Here is a 17037-nt window from a genome sequence, read left to right as displayed (position 1 = left end):
GACTAACTCTGCTTAAAGAAACATTTCTGCTGAGTGTTCATTGCTGTGTGTGGGTGTCACTGACCACCATGCTCAGAGATCTTAGCTTCATAGTACAAGCAGTCTGGCACCATCAAGGGATCCTCTTTCCCTCTCTTTCTGTCTGTCCTCCTCTCTCTCTCACCATCTCTCTCTTCCACCGCTGACAACTATCACTGCTAATTTAGGGCTTTTTTGAGAATTTCGGCACTGCTGAGTAACTTCGGCCATAGTGAGAGGGAAGGACAGGAGGAGGCTACTGCAGTCCTCCTTGTAAGAGCTGATGAAGGGAGCCTGGACCCCGGAAGTGAGAAGAGAGATGCAGGCCAGGAACGAGCCGGACCACCCTGTGCTCCTGGTCTCCTAGATTCCTCTCTCCTGGGGGCACCTGGCCCCTCGGCCCCGGGACCACAGTGGGCTCCTGGCTCCGCTGGGAACAGCCGCCAAGCCCCACTGCAGAGTGGCAGAAGCACCTAGCTCTTTCTTTCACTCTGGCCCCGTGCAGAACCAGAACTCTCGCTAGGTCGGGATGTGGGGGACACCAGCATCCTTCTTGCAAACAACCTTCCATATGGCACATTATGAGGATGGAGCTAGAGGTCTGACTGACCTTTGAAATCGGTTTTAAGAATAAACAGTCCATCTCCTGGGCTCTCAGAAGCAACTTAAGTGTTGAGGACGCAGGAGTGCTGAGCACGAGAGCACTTTGTGTTGCAGCTCTGTAGGCACACTCCAGGCGCTCCCTTGCCTCGAACGCTAAGTAACTGGTCAGAGTTTCCAACAAGGCGGTGCAGTTATGCACAGATGAGAAGACACTCAGGCAGGCTGTCCCACAATTAGGAGTGGGTTGGCAATGGGGATGAGGGAGTGGGGCTTCTGCGAGAATGAGCGTGAGGGAGGGCTCAGATTTCTCGTACTCCGGAAGACAGATTCACCAAGGAAGGTGGGTGGTGAAAACCACGTGTCCCCACTTCACCCAGGAGGGTCCCCACCATCCCCAGCAACCTCCAAATAGGGAAGTACAGTTAAGTCAAGAAGGATGGCTGACCTCCCATATTCACTTCTTTTAAGCCTAAAACCTAGCACATTGCTGTTCGGTCGCTACATCATGTAGCGACCCTTTGTGACCCCATGAACTACAGCACGCCAGGCCTCCCTGTCCTCCACTATCTCCCGGAGCTCGCTCAAACTCATGTCCATTGAATCAGTGATGCCATCCAACCATCTCATCCTCTGTCAGCCCCTTCTGCTCTTGTCCTCAATCTTTCCCTCTTTTCCACTGAGTCAGCTCTTTGCACCAGGTGGCCAAAGTTTTGGAGCTTTAGCTTCAGCATCAGTCCTTCCAGTGAATATTCAGGACTGATAGATTTCCTTTAGGATGGACTAGCTGGATCTCCTTGCAGTCCAAGGGACTTTCAAGAGTCTTCTCCAGCACCACAGTTCAAAAGCATCAAAAGCTTCTTGGTGCTCAATAAATGCCTCTGAGTGAATAAGAATAAGTGAATAAGAAGGTTCAACTACACAAGTGGTTTTCAAACTGGGCTTTCTCGAGGCACCAGGTTTTCCCAGAGAAGTTATAGGACCTGCTGTAAGGGAATGTGTGATGGGGCCTGGCAGGGCCACTCCATCTGTACTCCTGTGACTGTCTGTATCTCCTCTGAATTCAAGCAAAGTCTTCTGCGGCCACCAGAGCTCAGCGAACTGACAGCCAGTGCACGCCAGCAAGTCGTGGTCACTGTGCTTTTAATTCAGTGATGACAAATAAAAACCAGCTCTCTTTCCTTACATTTGGGGAGAAAGGATTTCTAGAAATAGACCAGTTTAGGAGGGATGAGGCTGCCATGATGGGCTTTGCCCAGCTAGCTTTATAAATATTATTCTACCCCGGTCTCCAGTTCTTCAGACACTTGGGGATATAACTGTGGTTTAAGATGACCAGCTCTTGCCCACCCTCTGGCCCTAACGCTCCCTCCTCCCACAACCTCTCTAGGGGAGCTAGGCTTCCAACCCAGAATGATTTCATCACCACCAGGCAATCGGACCTGGATTTTTCTCCTCTTAGGATATCTCGCTAACTCGTCATTTCCATAATTAGCTTTAACGACCCTCTTCTTCTGTTTCTTTCCAAACAACACACATTCTCACTCTTTGTGGGGGTGGCAGACCTCCAAGCTTTTGGCAACTCTCCTGTTGACCGAGATCCCAGAGAAGAATTTCAGACGGTCAGCTGAGGGCATCTAAGACAGCTGTGTGAAGAATGAGGCTGGGATGAGGAGGAGGGGTTGGGGGAGGAGTAGAGGGGGAAGAGAACTGTAGAGTGGAAGAAGGACTCGGAGAACATTTACTCCAAGCCCCATTTCACAGATGGAAAAGCTGAGACCTAGACAGGTGAAGCAGCTCACAAGGTTGCCATGGGGAAGTCTTAGGGACATCAGATGATCAGAGCTGGTGCCGGGTTGAAACACAGACTATGCTTTGTTGGCTTAAGTGGTGAGCTGAGCCCTTTGTACTTTTCCAAGTGAAATGTGGCAGCAGCAAGGTCCAGATTTTTCTGGAAACTCCAGCTCATGTTTCAGCATCTAAGTCACTTAGCTGATCAGGCCTCTTCCGTAGATCTCCTAGCCACATCTTGCGGCTGGCTGCTTCTCAGCTCTCTCTGCCATGGTGCTCAAGGTCTCCATGACCCCGGGCCCATGGCAGAAGGAGCTGGGAACCCCGCAGTGTAGAGAAGGGCATTCTCCAGCACCCCAGACAGCTCCCCATGTTTCTCCAAGGGTCTCCTCTCTCCCACGTGCCTGAGCCTATCCTGCTTCGCACGTGTGATTTTGAACCTAACCTCTCATATGAATCTTAAATTACTGGGACATACAAGGACCATCCCCTGTGCACTGCCCAGGGGTTCTGAATCCTGACAGCCTCCAGCCTGGGATGAGTGCCCGGCCTAGGCTCGCTGAGGGACTCCAGGGGTACACTCCCTCAGGATACAAGGACCGAAACTACAGTAGCCGGAGGCCCCCAAGAGGAAAAGATGGAGAGAGGCAGGGCAGTGGGCGGAGAGGGTCCCAGGGAGGAAAAAGGAGAGCTTGTCAAGTGCTTGACACAGTTGCTAAGTTCATAACTGAGCATTAAAGAGACACAAGCAATGAGAGCCTTAAGATTTTCCTGGAGAATAGAAAGGTGACTTGAGGTCTGTAAACTTAGAAAGAAGAATTTAGAAACCATGACTCCAATAAACTAAAGAGGTGGGGAGAGCAGGAATGAAGTAATTGGTCTGCTGGGAGCAAACAGCTTTGACAAGGGACAGTGGGGCGCCCGTTGTCCAGGGAGCCAAGGAGTTCAGCACCAAGATGATGCCTCCAGTGCGGATGACTGCCCAGGGCAGCCCAGACTTGGAAAGAGGTGCTCTTAATACCCTTTTCAGCAAAGGTGGCCATCCTTTCCCCAGATCACACACCTGACTGCATATGACATAGAAGAAAGAACACCAAGGAGAGTTCACAGTACATCGGGCTTTGCATTCATCACAAAGTAATAATATAATAGTAACAAGGTGTTATAAAGTGGTGAGTGCAGTGCAAGCCCATTTTGCTAAATGCAAACACACAGACACATACACAGCACCCACATTTCCCTAAACCACCTGGACCTCTAGGAAGAAATAGATAATTCCAGTTCTCAGTCTATCACTTATCAAGGAAAGAAAGATACATTGAAGACACCAGTGAGATAAATTGCATAAACCCAATTCTGACGTTAAAATATGATTACAGAAGATTTCTTAGCATCAGTTAATGATCAGAGTGGAACATTAGCACCCCAAAGAACTTTCCAGCCCAACCAAAGAATCCCCCAGGGTCCAAAGATAGTGGGGTTTACCTGTGTGACTGTTTAGGTAAGGAGGTTCAGCTCTTGCTTGCTCAGCGACACACCAGAACTGCCATCTCCAAATAAATGGCATCCTTCAAAGTAATCCCCATGGAAAATTACACTCATTCTAACCGTGCTGTCCTTGCTCAGATTATTTTGGGGGCTGTTCTTTTGCATCCCTCTTTATAACCAGTTTATCAGCCACAGGGGAAAAGCGGTTCCTTTTTCTGTGGTCTTCTTTAGAATTCATATTAAAAGAAAGAGGGATCAGGACACACAAGATGCCAGATGTGATGGAGAAAACACCCCAGACAGTGAGGTCTCTGAGGGCAACTGTAGGGCTTCCCCTGCTGCCTCGCAGAGTGCCCAGCAGACAGCTGGAAATTCATAGATAAAGCTGGAAAGAAAAAAAAAATACAATGAAGGTGGGAAAAAGTGAGGCAGCATTATGACAACATTATTGGCTCAAACGGTAAAGAATCTGCCTGAGATGCAGGAGCCTTGGGTTTGATCCCTGGGTCAGGAAGGAAATAGCAACCCACTCCAGTACTCTTGCCTGGAGAATCCCATGGACAGAGGAGCCTGGCAGGCTACAGTCCACAGGGTCGCAAAGAGTCAGACACGACTGAGCAGCTAAGCACACACATACGTGGTCAAATGGGTAATCGCAATACACCGTGCTCACCAGCTGCCTGGACCATCCAGGGTGCCTCCCTGTAGAGATCAGCCACCCCTATCGAAATTCAAAGGAAAATGCTCCTCTTTTCCTCCTCATTTCTAATGAAACCACAGAGTCAGGCCTTAACTAAAAATATTCTCAGTCTCAACGTCCATAACCACGTTTGGCACAAAGGCTGAGGGATGTGAGAACGGCCTTAATAGCCAAAGGCAGGCAGGTTCAAAACCACACGTTGCACACACAGGCCAAAGCCCATAGTCCGGACAGGCTCTCCCAGAGGCTGGAGCACGTGGTGGCCTGTCTGTCACTCCTGTGCCCTGCTCACGTCCAGGGCTTTGGGGCAGCATCAGGCAGGGACAGCCGGGTCAGCACGCACTGGCCCAATCTCCTGGCAAAGCATACACAGGTCTGCAGAGGCGCCCCACTCTGCTCCTCCCTGACAGTCCATGCATTCAGCTCTCCAGGCTCGGGGCTACCAGCCTGGCCCAGCAGGAGCCAACAGCGCTCCCTGACTTTTTCTCTCAAAGAAAAGATGTTTCAGAAATGAGCCCCTTCCTGGGGTGGACTCACGAGTGTTGGGGATGGAGAAGAGGCTGATCTTTGTCCAGACAATCAAGCCCCACTGCTATCCTTCAGTGCCCCAGAACATGAAAGGAAAAAAAAAAAACCACTTTCTTCCTCCTCCATTCAAACACCTTAAATAAAACAATGACCTGCAGTGTGCCCGCCAGAAAAGCCAACATGGTGCACGTGGGCCCGTGAGCTGACCTCTGCAGGCTTTTCCCACCCCTCAGGCATGCAGGACTGAAAGAATTTTTTTGGCCAGGGCTGGAAGCTTTTGGGATATGAGCCTGCCACCCAGCCCCCCAAAGCTGAGAAGCCACTCAGGACTCGTCCTGGCCATTTACAGAGCAAGCATTTGCTGCTGCCTGCCTTCTATTCGGTTCCTAATCTTCTTGGTGTCCAGTGTCCCTTTCCTCGAAATATCCCACTAAAGCACTCACTGATAACTAAGGTAGAAGATTCCCATTTGAAAAGTAGACTCATACTGGACTTCCCAGGTGGCGCTAGTGGTAAAGAATCACCTGCCAATGCAGGAGATGTGGGTTCAATCCCTGGGTCGGGAGGATCCCTTGGAGGAGGGCATGGCAGCCTGCTCCAGTATTCTTGCCTGGAGAGTCCCATGGACAGAGGAGCCTGGCGGGCTACAGTCCATGGGGTCGCACGGAGTCGGACATGACTAAGTGCACGGGCACACACACACACACACACACACATGTATTGGAAAACTCTCATACTTAAAGGAAGACAGCTCTGATGAGGAGGCGATCAGTGTGGAAGGGGTAGGTGAAGGCAGGACTCCTTCTGCCTGATTTCCCTAAGAATCACACGGTGGTAGTTGTCACTTAGAAGAGCCACTCGAAAGGCTGGTGCTGTCTACACTCTACAAGGGTCTGTGTACAAAGATTATACATAATAACAGCCTCACCTGAGAGATCCTGGGGTACATCAGCATCCTTTTTTATAAAGCACCTGAGGAGAACAGAGAGGGAGGAGAAGAAAGAGAGAGAGAGGGAGAATGAGAAAGAGAGAAGTGTTTAGCAAATAGTTTCAAGACCTTCTGTTTCCCAGCCACTCTGCTGAGCCCTGATCCTAGGCGCAGAGAAGATAAAGGACGGATGCTGGCAAGAACTCATGAAACAGAAGCAGATACTGATCAGCAACATGTCCCAGCTCTTACGAAACCAATCGGATCAGGGACACATGGACAGAAAACCCGCCCCTAACCTGGGATTTCAAAGAAGTTTCCCCACGGGGACTTTTCTCACATTAAAAGTACACACTTGGCTTGGCTTCCAATAATTTAGTGCTGGAGATTTCTCCCACCTGGCCGGCCTCCATTGGCGCTCTTCACAGAGCAGTGGTCTGTGCATCACGCCCCTCTAGGTGGAAAGCACCCCCGTTCACCTGTGGAGGACTGACTATCTTGCCTGGCCTGCAAGCTTCCAGCCCATGAAGGAGCCTAATCCCTGTGTCAGGGGCCAAAGCCATTTGGGGTAGAGAAAGCAAAATTTTGCTGAATCTCACAAACCACTTCTCAACAATGTCATCCTAGAGGCAAGGGTAGAAACCCAGGTTTTGTGGACCCTGAAGCTCAGACAATCTGGGGAACCTCTTTAAGAAAATGCATATGAAAAGATTCTTTCCATAAATTGTCAAAGGCTTATTATTTATGAACATATTGTCTGGGTCCTTTGTAGAAACGAGTGCCTTTGCACATGGCGGAGGGGGTGGGGCGGGATGCCCAGAGCTCAAGCTTCATGGACTTCGTGGTAAACCCACCTTTGCTCAGGGGCCAAGAAATGGTCTTTCTCTGGAGGAAAGAATTAGGATCCATCCCACCTCCTGCAACTTAGCCATCTTTGAACTGCAAAGGCAGAGCGGCAGGTTGCCTCAGACAGAGAGAAGCCTCCTCTGCCTGTTCCCTTAGGCCTCCAGAAAGATTCCAAGCTATTTTTGGAGCACAAGCTTTCTTCAGCCTTTCAGTTTGGCCTCTTGAAATTTTCACATCCAAGCAAATTACAGTACTGGGTGGAAACAAAGTAGCTATCCTATTGGTTTTTGTTGTTGCTATTCTAATGAGCCAAGGTCAGAAGATATTAATTTTTAAGCAACATATCAAAAATATTTGCCCTTATTGCTTTTCTTTCTTTCTTTTTGGAGATTAAAAAGGTCAGAGGTTCAAACATCTTGCATTAATGGGCAGCACTGCACTAACTTGTTTTCCTCTAACAGACAGTATTATTTAAGATTCAGAAAAAGGAGTCTCTCAAGCAGTTGGACATTGATAACTGTTGTCTTCATCCTTATTATAGTTCTTGTGCCTATTACTAATACATATTAACAATAGTAATAACCACTCTTTCCCTAAGATTTCACAAGTGAACAGTGAATTGTTGTTTTTGTTGTTAAGTCGTTCAGTCGTGTCTGACTCTAGCGACCCCGTGGACTGTAGCCCGCCAGGGTCCTCTCTGTCCATGGGACTTCCCACACAAGAATACTGGAGTGGGTTGCTGTTTTCTTTGCCAGTATAATGAATGAATTCATCAAATAACAGTCTAGGCAGTATTTAGGAAACCAATTGTACTGGTGATGCCAGCCTAGCTGAGTTTTTCACTCCAAATCCCCACCCATGTGACCTCCCCTGGTTTTCCAGGCCATGAGGCACTTTCTCCTTTAAAATTCAGCCTGGGCCTTCCCAGGTGGTGCAGTGATTAAAAAAAAAAAAAAAAATTTCTGCCTGTCAATGCAGGAGACCTGGGTTCCATCCTTAGGTGGCGAAGATCCCCAGGAGGAAGAAATGGCAACCCACTCTAGTATTCCTGCCTAGAGAATCCCATGGACAGAGGACCCTGGCCCGCTACAGTCCGTGAAGTTGCAAAAGAGTCTGACACAACTGAAGCAACCAAACAACAGGAAGAAGGAAAAATCTCAGGCTGCACTTAGCAGTCTAAAGTGCTCCATTAAGACTTTCTCATTTTTACAAAAAAATGACTTCTTTCCCCTTTTAAACAATCAAGTTACAAAATACTTTTGTAAAAATAGCATTAACATCAAACCAGGTCTTATGAAGCAACCCGTACTGGCTTAGCAAAGGCCTAAAGTAACTTCTTAGCCTACCATGGCTCTTTTAACTTTTCAACACTTGGCTTAAACGTTAATGACCTATTGTCTGATTTTTATGGACTTTTAAATACTATTGCCAACTCTTCTGGAAGAGATCAGATTTTGTCAGCAATTCAGGCATGAAAATTAGAATTTGAAAACAAATAAAAAAGACCCAGTAAGCTCATGAGACTTCTACTCAAAATAGTTCCCACTCTCCTACAAAGCCGAGCGTGCTCTTCTACAACCATATGTACATTCACGACCAGATGCATTTTCTTTAGGACTGGAGTAATCATGTATAATTTAGATAAGATGACTTCGTGCAAATAATATCTGAGTCACAGGGCCATGAATTTGAACTCCATGCCACCCAGGTGGGATGGGAATTCTGAGTAGTCATAGGAAAGAATTGTAGAGATAATTAAGAATTTTAAAAAGAGCCATAGCTTGGAAAAAAATGAGAAAACTTTTCAGGCTTCCCTTGTGGCTCAGCTGGTAAAGAATCTGCCTGCAATGCAGGAGAACGGGGTTTGATCCCTTGGTTGGGAAGTTGCCTTGGAGAAGGGAAAGGCTACCCACTCCAGTATTCTGGCCTGGAGAATGCCATGGACTGTATATGTATGGTCCATATACAGAGAGTCAGACACGACTGAGGGACTTTCACTTTCTATAGTGAGTTCAGTACAAAGGACTTGTTTAGTCACTCAGTCGTGTCCTACTCTTTGTGACCCCATGGCCTGTAGCCCACCAGCCTCCTCTGTCCATGGGATTCTCCAAGCAAGAATCCTGGAGTGGGTTGCCATTTCCTCCCCCAGGGGTGTGAGGTAAAATGAGGTCATAGGATGAGCCAGGCTTCAATATGACTGTTATCCTCACAAGAAGAGGAGATGAATACACAGACAGCTGCAAGATGGTGTGCGGACGTGGGGAGGACAGCCATCTGCAGAACACGGGGAGAGGCCCAAGGAGAAGCCGGTGATGCCGACACCTTGATCTTGGACTTTCAGCCTCCAGCACGGAGAAGAAATACACTTCTACTGTTTAAGCCACCCCGTCTGTGGAACTTTGCTCTGGAGCCCTAGGAGACTAATACACCTTCCATCAAGACCAACGTCTTAAGACACACCTGAGGATGCTCACGGCGGTGGGACAATGCCTCTCTGGTTTACTCTGCATCAAGGTTCCGGCGGCCTCGGGTAAGCTCTCACTGGCCCCTTGAAAATCCAGGAGAGAGGGTGTAAATCTGCCCTTGGAGCCGTACCCATGTCCATATCTGCAGCAGGTCTCCAAGGTGAGCAGCCTCCGGCATGGTGGAACAATATGGGTAAAGGAAGGGCTTCCCAGGTGGCACTGGTGCTAAAGAACCTGCCTGCCAGTGCTGGAGACTCAAGGGGGTGGGAAGATCCCCTGGAGAAGCAAATGGCAACCCACTCCAGTATTCTTGCCTGGAGAATCCCCCGGACAGAGGAGCCTGATGGGCCCCACTCCATGGGGTTGCAAAGAGTCGGACACGACTAAGCCCAAACACACACACTCAGGGCCAAACCCAGTGCCTGCCCTACAGGACACTCAGTCAGGGTTTCTGGAATGAGTAAATGGCTCAGGATCAACTCTTCTGGAATTGAAACGTTCCAGGTGGTCTCACTTGGAGAGCGACTCTTGTCTGAGTGGCTGCCAGCAATCTTGCTCTGTCTCAAGAGGCTATAAATGCATAACAGCAGGAGTAATCCGTCCAGGGGAACAGCCCTCTGGGGAGAGGAGGGGGCTGACCCGTCTCAGTTTGCTCTCTTCTACCCTCAGCGCAGCTGCCTTAGGCCAGTCAGTGCTTAATTAGTGTTAATATCTCTTTTGATAGTATTATCCTATGAGCCGGTACCACAGAATCCGTGTTTAGTAATAACACCAATGCGGTCCAAGAATTTTTCCCTTAGGTATTCACCGCTCCAGGACTGATTCCTTTTAATTCTTCCCCATGTCTGTTAATGGTCTCCGCCTTCTCCCAAAGCTCAGACTCAAGTCCTTGGAGTTAGAGATGATTCTTCCTAATCCTGGAATCCCTAAATTCCATCAGGAACAAGATCTTTTCCATCTGACCCTTCCCTGCATCTCCTATTTCTCCCTCTCCAGGCTCAGCACCATCATAACCCAGCCCACACCTCGTGGCAGAGGAATCCTCACTGAGCCACCCGCCTCTAACCTCTCCACGCCATTGTATGACATCATATGACACCTGTGTCAAGCCTCGGAAACTCTTTCAAGGAGCCCTGGCTAGGCAATTAAGAAGGTTAGTCCTAGTTATTTTATGCCTGGTTGCAATAACTAAGAAGTTTGCAAGAGCAGAGGCATTCTAGGCTAGTAAAATTTCTGGAAAGAGCTGCTGCGTTAACCTATAGTCATTGCTGTGGGGTCTTCTGGAATCATAAACTCCATTTCCAGATGCTACTATGCAAAACAGGCTTCCTCGGTGACTCAGGGGTAAAGAATCTGCCTGCCAGTGCAGGAGACCCAGCTTTGATCCCTAGGTCAGGAAGATTCGCTGGAGAAGGGAATGGCAACTCGCTCCAGGATTATTGCCTGGGAAATCCCATGGACAGAGGAGCCTGGCGGGCTACAGTCCACGGCGTCGCAAGCGAGTTGGACACGACTTAGCTACTAAACAATAGCACTATATAAAATACACATGACCGGGTTCACCTTAGGTGGTGGAACACAAGAACTCAGCTTTTACAACACAGCAGAGTTCGTATGTAAACTGTTAATTATACGATCTTTCCTGTTTGTTTAGTTTTACAAGGATGCTTATATGATGAGGTGGGGTTAGTGGGTGGGAGGCGACATGTGGAGGCCAGAGGATCATGGGGAGAGAGGACGGCTCCCAGAAACCCAGAGCAAGCGCCAAGAACTACAGCGCTAACCTTCGCCCTACATGGTTCAGTGGCTTGTGGGCTGGAAGCAGGAGGGTGACATCTGTGATTGAGTCCATGTGAGCTGCTTGACCTCCCCAGTTTCATGCTCCAACGGGCGCGATGTGGGGCTGAGTCCAGCCAACAGAACAGGGAGTGCAGAGCAGGGAACATTGACGGAATAAACATCCGTATGTTCTTCTCCGGATGCTAATTACAGAAAGCCTATGTTCCTACGGGCTGTATCATGGTAAACTTTCTCCTTATGGAAATTTTTTTATAACAAATCAATCTGTTTGGTTTGGTTAACTTTGGAAGGACGACTTCCTGAACATTGACACAGGAAAGACACCTGCTTCTGGCCTGAATTCTCCCTGAGCCCACGTACCTGCCTGTGTCATGGAAGTTTCTGCATCTGAGAGTCCCGTAACAGCCTGTGGCTGACCCTGAATCAGGCCCTAGGATCTCCAGGCTAGACATGTAGCCGGGGGTTGGAATTAATAAAGGACTTGAGAAAAACAGGAATTGTTTATCTTGTTAATTGTTGCAAGTTTAGGCAGACGCAAACCATCCCTGACGGGTCCACTCGGATCTCTGAATCCTGAGTTTATTCCCTCTCTCTGCCTCTCCCCAACCCTAGCAAAGCTTTGACTAACATGTCCCTGTGGACACCTGTAACCTAAGAATCCTAATAGCTGAAACTTGGGGGAAACACACAGAAAGGCATTTCCAAGTGCATCTGGCTTACATCATCCAGAAAGAAGGATCAGAGCTCTTCTTACTGAGTCAAATCTGCCTCCTCCCCTGGCAAATGGAAAAATATTCGGACTGACGGAGAACGTCTTTCAGCACATAGATCTATGATTTTAAAATATTGCTCTTTTAAACATTGTTCAACTGCTACTGCTAACATGTATTAACATGTCTTCATATAATTAATTGACTGATTACCTATTTTAATTGACTCTGGTAAATACACAAAATGCATGGGCTGGTGACAGTGGTATGCTGGCAAACTAGGTCTTCAGGGGAAAAAAAAAAGGAGAGCTCTGATTTGTAGTTTTTGGAGATTTTCATGGTATAAATAGCTCTGCCATAGGCAGTTTCAAGCTGTATGCCTAACATTACTGAACCACCAAGCCATGGACTGGGGAAGACACAGGCTCAGGCCAGCCCCAGCACTCCACCTGTAGTGTACCCTAAGAAATGCCAAGATTGGCTTAAACCAGTTTAAATTCCTCTATTATGGCTTTGTTTTCCATTTTTCTCCTTTTTTTGCACTTAGTCATGTCCAACTCTTTGCGACCCCATGGACTGTAGACCAGCAGGATCCTCTGTCCATGGGGATTCTCCAGGCAAGAATACTGGAGTGGGTTGCCATGCCCTCCTCCAGGGGATCTTCCCAACCCAGGAATCGAACCCAGATCTCCCGCATTGCAGGTGGATTGTTTACCATCTGAGCCACCAGGGAAGCCCATTTTTCCCCTTAGGATACAAAAAAACTCGTGGCAGTTGCTATTAGAAAATAGGCAGACACATATTTTGAAACAGAGCTTCCATGAGAGTGGAGAATAAGGGGTAAAAATACTGAAGCCAGGTTGGGGTCCAGGCACCTGGCTCTTGCCCAGCAGGTCAGAGAGTAATGGAAGTAGTGAGACCATGGCATCCTCCTCATCACTTCAAGCCACTTAATCTCTTACCTACTGGCGTAGAACATGCTGGCGGCAGCTCCATTTCCATCAAATTCTTACTGAGCTTTGTGCCAGGAACTCAGCTCAACTCACGGCCCACGACAGACATTCAATAAAAGTAAGCCAAATATGAATGTATTCTATATAACAAGGTCTTGAATTACAGCCATCAGAACACTCAAATAGTTTCTGTTTTGAACAAAGTTAAGCAGACACAACAGGCTGTTGGCCAATTAAGTGGGGGATGGAAGTAATCAGAGATATACCAGAAAGCAAGACGAACACTGACCTCCCTAATGGTGCCTGGATTCATGCTGCTGATGTGTTGAAGCCCTGGGTTAGACCAAGTTTACCAACAGCAGAGAGTTTCTGGGAAATCTATAAATATACTTTCTTCAGGGAATGTAACTCTAGTTATTAAAAACCACTTGCGGGAACAGCATCTCTACTAAGAAGTAGAGGTTCCTGAACACCAACATAAAATGGAAGCTGTGCTAATAGACCATAACACTTGTACAATTAACCTTCCCTGGAGGCTCAGTGATAAAGAAAGCCCCTGCAAGGCAGGAGATGCGGGTTCAATCCCGGGGTGGGGATGATCTCCTGGAGGAGGAAATGGCAACCCACTCCAGTATTCTTGCCTGGAGAAGCCCATGGACAGAGGAGCCTGGTGGGCTACAGTCCCTCATGGGGTCGCAAAGAGTTGGACATGACTTAGCAACTGAACAACCACAACGAAGGTCTGTCAAAAGTGTGGTTCTGCCTCTCCATCTCTGAGACATCTGGGGGAATTGTTAAGGGAGTTGATTCCAAGCAGCTCAAACCACAGGCAATACGTAAAATCCCACCTCAGCTGGTCGAGCACACTGAAAGGTCACGATCTCAGTAGTTTTGTCTTTCAGGCTGTGGCAGACAGAATAAAGTCCCCTAAAGATGTCCACGTCTTAATCCCCAGAGCTATGTGCGACCTTACCCAAGGCAACAGGGTTCTGCAGATGTGATTAAGTTAAGGCTGTAATCACCAGGGCTCTTACGAGGGAGACACAGGAGGGTCAGAATCAGAGGAGATGTGATGATGGAAACGAAGGTCAGAGAGATTCAGCTGTGAGCCACGGAGTGCTGGCAACTTCGAGAAGCTGAAAGGGGCAAAGGAAGGACGCTCCCTGGGACGTCCAGGAGGAACCGGCCCTGCTAACACTTGGGCATCAGTCTAAATGAGACAGGTTTGGACTTCTGATCTCCAGAACCATTAGATGACAAACTGCTGCTCTATATCACTACATTTGTGTTAATTTGTTATACAGGCAACAAGAAACCAATATACACAAAGAGACATGGATCATGAGTCCTAGAAGGGCAGCAGCCCTTTCTCTCCTAACCTCCACACGTAAGAAGAAAAGATGCGATCTCCTTGGCATACGACTGTGTCCCTTCCTCAGATGAAGTTTCTTCAGAGCAGGAAAATGAAAGTGCAAGTGTTAGTCACTCAGCTGTGTCTGACTCTTTGTGATCCCATGAACTGTAAGCCTGCCACGCCAGCAGCCTGCCAAGCCTGCTCCTCTGTCCATGGGATTTTCCGGGCAAGAATACTGGAGTGGGTAATTATTGCCTTGTGCAAGGGATCTTCCTGACCCAGGGATCAAACCCAGTCTCCTGAATTGCAGGCAGATTCCTCACTCTCTGAGCCACAAGAGAAGCCCTGTGCAGGAAAGCTCTGGTCACTAATGGGCCCTGAACCTTTCAAGAACACAAATAAAACTTAAATCAGGGAATATAAAGGGACAAAGGCAAGCAGGTGGAGGGTCAGTGTGTAAAAATGCTATAAACTATCAGGACTGTTCAACTCAGGTGGTGTATGCATATATGTACTTCTTTTAATTTTAAAAAGGTTCAGGGCAATGATATTTTAAGTGGATCAAGGAAGCTAAGTGAAGGATTTTCCAAACAAATGTTAGAGAAGAATTGGAAATTGATGACCTCAACTGGATTTTGGCCTAGTCCTCCAAGAAGGAATGAAAGCTCCAGCTTAGAACATGTTACGGATGTTGTAAAGCAATTGGAAACTCTTTGTTAGGAAACAATCCCCTTCTCGCAGGAGTCCTAGAGCTCTTTCACGACCTCATGGGGAGTGTTCCTTGGGTCTCCTGGCCCCACCCACGGACTGCGAGCCACATTTGTAAACTCCAGAAGAACACGGGTCATTGGAGAGTGTCTTACGTATTCTATGGGGTTGGCAGGGAGACCTGAAGAAATCCGAAAGGAAAGCAGAGTGTGGCCGACACCCTGGACTCCCATTTGGTTTGGGTTGTCTGTCCTATTTCTCGGAAGGCCCCCTGCTGTCTTCTCTTTGAGCAACATGCTTTTCACACAGAGCTGCTACTTTAAATGGAAGGCCTTTCCGTGGGCTCCCTCTAACATGTTTTCATTGTGCTAACTCAGAAAGCATATGGAAAAGTAATCATTAACAATGATTTTCATTTGATATCTATGTAAACCTATATGCCTCCTTGGGGCTCAGACGGTAAAGAGTCTGCCTGCAGTGCAGGAGACCGGGGTTCGATCCCTGGGTCGGGAAGATCCCCTGGAGAAGACAATGGCAACCCACTCCAGTAATCTTGCCTGGAAAATCCCATGGATGGAGGAGCCTGGGAGGTACAGTCTATGGGGTCACAAAGAGCCGGACACGACTGAGCGACTTCACTTTCACATTTTTTTTCAAACCTATACGCAAAAGGATCAAATGCTATTCATTTTATTTCTTTACAAGCATATTTGACCCAGGGATCGAATTCCCACCCCCTGCACATCTTCTGCATTGCAAGCGGATTCTTCCCACCAGGGAAGCCCATTGCGTCTCCACCGCTGCTGCTGCTGCTAAGTCACTTCAGTCGTGTCCAACTCTGTGCAACCCCAAAGATGGCAGCCCACCAGGCTCCCCCGTCCCTGGGATTCTCCAGGCAAGAACACTGGAGTGGGTTGCCATTGCCTTCTCCAATGCATGAAAGTGAAAAGTGAAAGTGAAGTTGCTCAGTTGCGTCCGACTCAGCGACCCCGTGGACTGCAGCCTACCAGGCTCCTCCACCCATGGGATTTTCTAGGCAAGAGGACTGGAGTGGGGTGCTGTCTCCACAATTCCAGCCAAAGAAAGGCACTTGCCCATCATGGGGGTTTCCCTCCTTGCTGAGCTGACGGGGCAAACCGCAAACATATACGCACAGGAGTATCTTGGGTAGGATATAAGTAGAATTGGTTACCAGTGTGTACTTTCATGGGTGGGATTAGAAAAGCCATAGGGAAACTCCCAATTATTTGTTCATGGTAAGTGGGGTGATATGAAGGGTGCGTTCCCTTTTTTTGTTTGTTTCATTTGGGCTTTTTTCCCCAAATACATTTCTTTCAACAGAAAATAACATTTCCCTTTTGATTGAAAAGGTGGTAACATCACAGAGCAGAAAATGGGTCAAGTTCTGATAGTGCTCCCTGAGTTTCCTGAATTGGGTCTACTCTTCTTAGAACAGAACTGTCCTGGACTCTTGCAGTGAATGGCGGGTCTATCTCCTGGACGTATAGGACAGGGTGGCTCTCTTTCAGGAATTCTAGCACAGAGCTTCTCAACCTGGAATGTGCTAATGAATCACCCCGGGGTCTTATTAAAGGGCAGGTCTCATTCGGTCATTCCAGGGTGGGGTTGAGATTCAGCGTTTCAAACCAGCCCCCAAAGGATGCTGCTGCTGCTGCTTGCTGGTCCATGGACCAGCTGTGGGTAGCCAGGGCCCAGACCGCTGCCAGACAAGGTAGCAAGCCAGGCGATCTGATTTAGGGATGAGAACACAGAGCAAACTAGCAAGTCAGAAGCTTCCCAAAGTTAGGACCAAGGAACGCCCAAGATCCTTGGGCCAAGAGTGGATTCCAGAACAGGATCAATCAGGAGTGGTCGAGGGCCAGGGCCCCTGAGGCTGGAGGGAGTTGACTGATGCCCACTGATGTCATCGCTGGAACACCCAGGAAGTGCTACCACCAGTAGAGCTAAGTTTAAACATCGGCCCCCCATTTCTTTACTGGCTTTTACCATAAATGGAAAGGCTTTCCCTGGGAAGTCCCCAGGGATCTTACACTGCAGTGTGGTTACTGCTGTTATCGCTGATATTACAGTAAGTAACAGCCAGTGATGCCAGTAAGCTGGAATGTTTGTTCCAAACACCGGAATGTC

The 17037-nt window shown here is 48.2% G+C and overlaps 1 protein-coding gene across 2 annotated transcripts in view; it reads right to left on the bottom strand.

Annotated features, from left to right (window-relative positions):
- Window positions 1–17037, bottom strand: part of TMEM170B (transmembrane protein 170B) — a 208310-nt gene that overhangs the window by 124257 nt on the left and 67016 nt on the right. The gene's annotated exons all lie outside the window — the stretch shown is intronic.

Source organism: Bubalus kerabau, chromosome 3 (assembly GCF_029407905.1).
Source record: "Bubalus kerabau isolate K-KA32 ecotype Philippines breed swamp buffalo chromosome 3, PCC_UOA_SB_1v2, whole genome shotgun sequence".
Taxonomy (NCBI): Eukaryota; Metazoa; Chordata; class Mammalia; order Artiodactyla; family Bovidae; genus Bubalus; species Bubalus kerabau.
The sequence above is the reverse complement of the archived record's forward strand: the minus strand, read 5'-3'. Positions and strand labels throughout refer to the sequence as shown.